We start from the raw sequence: 7,500 nt of genomic DNA, 5'->3' as shown, positions 1-7,500 counted from the left end.
CAAAGGAGAAATGAACATCATTAAAAATAGCCTAAATGGAAATTACTCTTCTTTCATAAACCAAACTTTCAAATAATGACGTAAGTCAACATTGAGAATATTTGTCAACGCTCTTGGAAGACTTATTGGATAAACACATCCCCCTTAAAAAACAGTGAAAATTCGCAAATACCATTGCTAATTCCTTAAATGGCATCTTTAAAAGTTAAAGAGAATATACAATATACCCGAAAAACAACAACAAAATAACCACGATTGGAACCAATTTTCGGACACTTCGTAAAACGATCCACCAAGTACTACAAAAAAAAAAAGGAAATATACCGGAAGTTTTCAGTCTGCTGCAAAAACGGAGGCCTTGATACTACTCAAACAAAAATAAAATAATATAAAAAAATAAATATAACATAGATCAACAGAAAGTGTTTATAAACGAAGACCCACCCTCCCCAATATTGGAGATAATTACATAATGCCTTGCCCTGAATTGAAATTGATATAAACGGAATCAAAAGTCCAAAAGTCAATTAGACATTAAGTCCTTCCAAAGCGACTGGTCCTGAACGAATCCCCTTAAATGATCAAATAATTTGCATATAATGTTGTTCCTCTCTTAACAGTGATATTCCTGCAATCACTAGACACGAGATGCATACCCACGAGTTGGAAACATACTGGAATAACAGCAATATTCAATTAAGGTATACGAATTGGAAACATACTGGAATAACAGCAATATTCAATTAAGGTATACGAGACATTGCATCCAACATCAGACGAGTATCATTGACTTTTGGTTAAAATACTAAATATTAAAAAGAATAAATAAATAAAATTCCCTATATTCATCCCATATGAGAAATGTGTCTCTTGCGTATATTCCAATGAAAGACTAGAATAACCAAGTGGTCGGCAGTTCAGCGTCGCAAATTGAGCTAGGGTGAGGGTAACTTGCTCAAGGCCACACAGCGCAGCGGCGGATGATCGAACTCGGTACCTTTCGGGTACGAAGCAAAGACCGTACCTCTGAGCCACGCTGTCCCCGCTAAAGGATTAATATAAGAACATGAAAAAAAGCATTTCATTTAATTATAAAATATTATGATAAACACGGACTAATATTTACAATATTACCAATATTTATATTTTGAAACAATGCTGTTATTGACAAAAAGTTAACTCAAAAGATCACAAGAAAACAAAATACAATCAATCTATTGGTCTTTGACTTTTCCAAGGAGTTCGACGCAACACTCTGACACGGAGATGGCTTTTTAAAAAAATAAGAGTAAAGAAAACAAAAGCATTTACAGTTTAACGGCACTAAAAATGAGAACCAAAAAGTCTAACAATCACAAACTTGAATGAAATTAGTTGTGTGGCAGGATTCAGGAAACTGTCTAGATGGAAATTCCTGCGATATCAGTGCTGTTCTGTCAGGAGTCCACCAAGGCACTATAATTGGTCCATTCTTCTTTGACAGTAACTTATCAACGAATAACTTTTCAACAAAAACAAACCTTAAAATATTAGCTGGTGACAGTCTTCTTTATAGAGAAATTGAGCACCCAAATTACAGCATTTCGAGGGAGAGGGGGGGGGGGAGGGGTAGGTCAAAGTTTTAGGATATTAAAAATCCAGTCACAATATTAATTGCTGATTTTTGAAAAATGTAATTCTTTACAATTTTTGACTCACGAGTAACGCCGGAAAGTTAATTAAAAGTCCCGGGGGTTCAGAAATGATCTCGACTGCCTCCTGTATGATACCGGTCCCTTCGCCTGTAGAGCGAGTGGTCTATTAACTGAACTATTTGGACCCCTTGTCAGTTTTGACTCTTACTTCACCTGGTTCAATATGGATTACTTCTTTTAGTTTTTCCAAGAAGGCAAAGTTATCCCTATATAATGATGATGATGATGATGATGATGATGATGATGATGATGATGATGATGATGATGATGATGATAATGATGAATGATGCTGAAGATGATGATATAATAATAATAATAATAATAATAATAATAATAATAATAATAATAAATAATAATAATAATAATATAATAATAATAATAATAATAATAATGATAATAAAAGCTATAATAAATTTTGGGGTATAAACAGGAGTGAATACCATTTTTAAGAGTCGACAGCCCTCGGCACTCTTCCTATTGTAGCTGGGATGGATTTCTTTTGTCTGCTGACACTATTATCTGAAATGATTCCAAAGTATGAAGGGGCTGTTCGTTTAATGGTATGGCATGTTTTGTTTATGTCTCTGATTTTTAACCCACCTCCTCAAATTTGTATTGTGTATACCTTTTCACCGTTACAAATTCATGATATTGATATGATATTACATACACTGCTGCTATTGAAATCATTGTGGTATACGTTTTATATATTATGTAACTTTTGTATAGTTATAACGTGCACTGAGCATCACACAGTGATGAAGATGCGAGATATAAATGCCATGTATTATTATTATTATTATTATTATTATTATTATTATTATTATTATTATTATTATTATTATTATTATTATTATTATTATTATTATTATTATTATTACTATTATTATTATTATTATTATTATTATTATTATTATTATTATTATTATTATATCTGTTGATTTAAATTTTAAAAACGAAATCAATAAAATGCGTGAATCTTTTAATGTGATCATTCTTCTCAATCTGGGTGCTGGGAATTGAATTTGCAGTCACAAATATCGAACTTGGAGTTATTCTCTCTTCATTATATAGGAGCATATTAAAGCCAGAATAAGGAAAGTCCAGCAGATTTTTTCCACCTTGTAGCCCACATGGAAAGCAAAAGCCATCTCGAATTCAACTAAGCTTAGAATACTTAGTTCATATATAAAACTTGTTCATATACTGTATGGTGCGGAAACCTGGAGGGTCACAAGTACCCTTACATACAAAAATAAAACGGTCCTTAACAGATGCCTACACAGGATTTTGGAAATCTGATTTTGAAGACCACATCTCCAGCATTTAACTATGGAGAAGGTCCAACCAAGAGCCTATCAACACCCAAATCAGGATGAGGAAATGGACATGGATTGGTTATACACTAAGAAGACCTGGGAGCAATGTCACTCGCAAAATCCCTTGATTGGAGTCCCCAAGGGACACGAAAAGGGGAGCGTCCAATACAGACATAGAGGCGCTAAATGTCAGAAGAATTGAATATGGCAGACCTCACCTGGGAGGCTAACAGGAAGATGGCCAAGGACAGAAGTAGATAGCGGACGCTCGTAGAGGCCCCATGCTCAACAAATAGTGAAGAGGATTAAGTCAAGTAAGTCAAGTATTAAAGAGAATAAATACAGTTTGCAAAAGACTTCAAGTTCGTATTTTGTAACATTTTAATTGAAAATTTACTCCCACTGGTTTTATTCATTCTACTACAGTTCTGAGGCGGTGGTCACAAATGGGTTTTGAGATCAATATATATATATATATATATATATATATATATATATATATATATATATATATATATACCAAGGATTACTATACTGGAAAGGATTGACATGTGGAATCTTCAGCCCCCGCTAGTGGGGGCCATTGGTTGGATAACGATTTCAAGCAAAACTACTACTTTTCTGCCTTGGTACAATTTCCTTGAATGCGCAATAATTGATTCTGTTCTTATAATTTCGGTACTTTATAAGAAATTGGTTAATTGGCGACCATAAGTTTTAAATAATATTTCTTATATCTTGAATGATATGAAAATATATAAAAAGTAGTGAACTATCAACAATTTTACTGGAAAGTATGAACTATTTTTTATGACGCCCTCTTACAAATTGAGTGATTGGGTTTGTGTTCATTTTTTAAAATCGAAAGTACGAAGCTGCTTTCAATTGCTTTTAATAACTAGGTAGAAAGATCTATGGCTAATTTATCGAACCAGAATCCTTGAACAGTGGGAAGTACCAATAATAATTGCGTAATAATTATTATTTAAGAAATGTTTAGAATTAGCATCTGGCTGTAGTTCCTGCAGACGATAGATAGACCCGTTGTCGTGCTTGCTCTGTCGAGTCGCACAGATTCAGATATGGTGATCAGACTGACATCCTGATTCGGATTTGGTTCTTATTTTATTATGGCTTGTGGCTTTATATTTATATCTTTTTTTTTCTATATGGTTAACTGATAAATATTGACTTTATTGTATTAGTCTAGTGTATAAATCTAGAGGGCCCTTTGCTCGTCACGTCAACTTCACAACTTGAACTTGAACAGTTGCTAGATAGATAGTAGTCATTGCTATTGCTAGATAGCTAGACTAGAATAGTTAGTGGGTCTGATATTACCATATATGATGGAAAATGGACTCTGAATATATAGTTATGCCCATTACATGGATCTGGGGTTGCTGATATGACTGTCAATCGTATGGGACTAGTACTCTGAATATATAGTTTTGCCTCATTGATCAAAATGATCTGAGTCTGAGTTGTTACTGTTACAACAGTTACACTCACCCAACTCAATCACTCTAATTATCTCTGTGACTATGGGAGGGAATTATGGATCCATTGACTGAAAGGATTGTACTAGTAGTCTGAATATATAGTTTTGTCTCAATGATCTGAGAAGTAACTCTATTAATTAACTCTTGACTACATGGAAGGGAACTATGGATCTGATTCTGATGCTACTCATTGACTGTAAGGAATGAACTATAGTATAGTAGTCAGATTTTTTATGAATGGCGCATGTTTTTCTAGTTGTTCTCAGATGTCCTTCTATCAAAAGTTGTAAAACTTTGTGTCAACCTCCGAATCAATTTCTATTAACTGAATAAACATTTTGGCCCGTATTGTGATGCCATATCACAAAAAAAGATTTCTTCTTCACGGCCTATAAAAATCTACTTTAAAACCCCTGTCATAAAATTAGAGATTTTACTCTGCTAAAAATGTAAACATTTTCGCACCACAAAGTGAGATGAATTCATCGTTTTTCAAAATAATCTTGTGACACGGTAGTTCCGGCTAGTGGTTATGAGTTCATATCATACTATTTTCCGAATAAAAGCAACACACATTAACTGTTATAAAGTAACAACTAATGTAGTTTGCATCCCATTTTGACTTTGTAATTTATTGCTTTTTATTTACATCACGTCACAATTACCGAAGACTGATATGAATCTCTAGCTTTAACTCATTTGAACTAGTGATTAAATACTCAAAATTGTCAAATTAACAATGAACGTTTATATTTAACTTTGAAAAAATGTATCTATGCATGAACATTTCACTCAGCATTTTAAGTTTTCTTTTAAACCTATAAGCTCTTAAACAATACGATATGATACGGAATCTCTATCGGTGCCTCTCTCGTAAGGCTGCGAAAAGAAGTCCACTTTTATCTATCAATAAGTCATTAATTAAAGAGGACAGCTATGGAATTGGAATTTCACAATCAACCCTCAGTTTTGCATGTTATTGTTGTTGAACACAAGCACATATTGTGGGAAACATTGTATCATAAATTGATGAATTTCTACTTTTGACTGGTCTGCATTAAATTTATGTAATCCTCTTTGGCATAAAGAACAAGCTATTTCTCAAAAATTTGAAATCAAAATAATGTTGGAAGCGCGTTATGTTCACTTTCATTTGTATTCATCAATAACGTATATTGATTGTTATAAAATGTAAACATGTCTGTCGTTCCTTCATATTCGGATTCTGTACGAACATCATATAAGTTTCAATTAACCGAACATTCCATTTTAACAAATTCTTTCAAAATGGATAAGCGGAAAATCATATTTTTGACACTATAATCATATTTAGATTCCAATACTTACTAGTTATCGATTTTAATATAGCTGTAATAAGTGAAATTCTTTCCTATTGTTTTAAAATTCGTGAAAAAATATATTTTACTAGGACAAAATGATCCAGAGGTTCATACAAATTTTTGCAGCTGTACATTGTGAACAGCTGAGAAAAAGAAGACAAAGGTGCGCCCCTTATTAAAAATCCGACTATTGTATCCCTTAGTTGATATTTTGGTACTCATCTTTTTCTTGGGATCATCCTCCGCAGATTACCTCCCTTTGTTGATATTTTTTACATCTCCTTTCCCCTTCATCTAATTGTTCACCTTCATCTTCATCATCATTTTACATGTACATTCATTAATCAAGCTTCTAAAGAAATCATCCTGAATCAATCACTATAAGGTCAGTTTTCAGAATATCTAACTACTCATGTTTCCGTTTCTTGGCTACTCTTATTCACTGCTGATAATAATAATCATTAAATATTTTTTTGGACCCAGAATTCACAATCACTCTCTAAAAAGGTAGATCTTGCCATATAATAATGCCCCTGCTGTTATTTTGGTGTAAATTTTCTCTATTTTTTCTTGGCCCCCACTAGCGTTGCCTGAATATTCCATATGATTGTCCTTTCAGTATAGTTGTCCTTGATATATATATACACACACAAATATATATATTTATTTATTTATTTATGAGTGTCGGTGGGTACTTGTAGGTAGTAGAGTGCTCAATATAGTTAGAGCACATAAAATAAGTAGGGATACTCACATAATTTCTGTCGGTACGATCGTTTCAATGGGTTTCCATATCCTCGGTTGATATTGGATCCCTAGTGTGCTTTTTAATTGAAATGTGGAAATCCATTGAAACGATCGTATCGATAAGAATATATATATATATATATATATATATATATATATATATATATATATATATATATATATATATATATATATGTAGTCTCTAAAGTAGTTCAAATTTAAATCTTACATTCTTAGTCATTTTAACTTTATAAAGTCACATTTTGGCATCTTGTATTTCCAATATAACAACAATTCGAGACGGCAGGTCGCATTTAGAGATGACAATCACAGATGCATAATATTGACAAAATGATTAGCTTAAATTCAAAGAATTATACAATTCATTACTGTTGTTCCATTCTTATTCCTCGGCCAACAATATCAAAGGACGATCTTCAATTTTCTCTGCATTTCTGTCTGGCAAGGTCTAGACAAGCCAAACAATCCGATGTTAATCATTGACACAACCGCGTCATTTGTCAGTTGACGGCCGAGAACGATGCAATGCCTCAATGTTATTGATTCTGTCAATGAATAAAATATAAACATATTTATTTGGACAAACTGTGATTATTTCATTCTTCACTTTACATGTATATTGAGCTTTTATATAGGGCAATATCCACTAAGCGTGTTCAAAGCACTTTACAAGGGATCCCTGACCAACAGTAACACGTAGAACGGACATGACGCCTGTTAGGCTATATTGCATTTTTTGCCGACAGAGACAACGTTGTTAACGCCCAGGTATTCATTTTACACCTGAGTACGGTGAGAGAATGTGAGTAAAGAGCCTTTTCCAAGGACTCAACTATGCTTCGAGCGAGGCTCGAACCCAAAACCTTCCGACCTGAAC

General features: G+C 33.2%; 1 long non-coding RNA gene across 1 annotated transcript in view; it reads right to left on the bottom strand.

Annotated features, from left to right (window-relative positions):
- The window catches only part of LOC144964824 (uncharacterized), a 15,272-nt gene that overhangs the window by 2,647 nt on the left and 5,125 nt on the right, over nucleotides 1-7,500 (bottom strand). The window contains exons 2-3 of the long non-coding RNA XR_013643932.1: nucleotides 6,993-7,168; nucleotides 2,135-2,213 (exon numbers count right to left, since the gene is read on the bottom strand). This is a non-coding gene — a long non-coding RNA (uncharacterized LOC144964824). The remainder of the gene's footprint in view (nucleotides 1-2,134; nucleotides 2,214-6,992; nucleotides 7,169-7,500) is intronic.

The sequence above is a fragment of the Berghia stephanieae genome, chromosome 1, assembly GCF_034508935.2.
Source record: "Berghia stephanieae isolate SIO BIC M18660-M18661 chromosome 1, UCSD_Bste_1.3, whole genome shotgun sequence".
NCBI lineage: Eukaryota > Metazoa > Mollusca > Gastropoda > Nudibranchia > Aeolidiidae > Berghia > Berghia stephanieae.
Note: the sequence above shows the minus strand (reverse complement) of the source record. Positions and strands in the feature narration are given on the sequence as shown.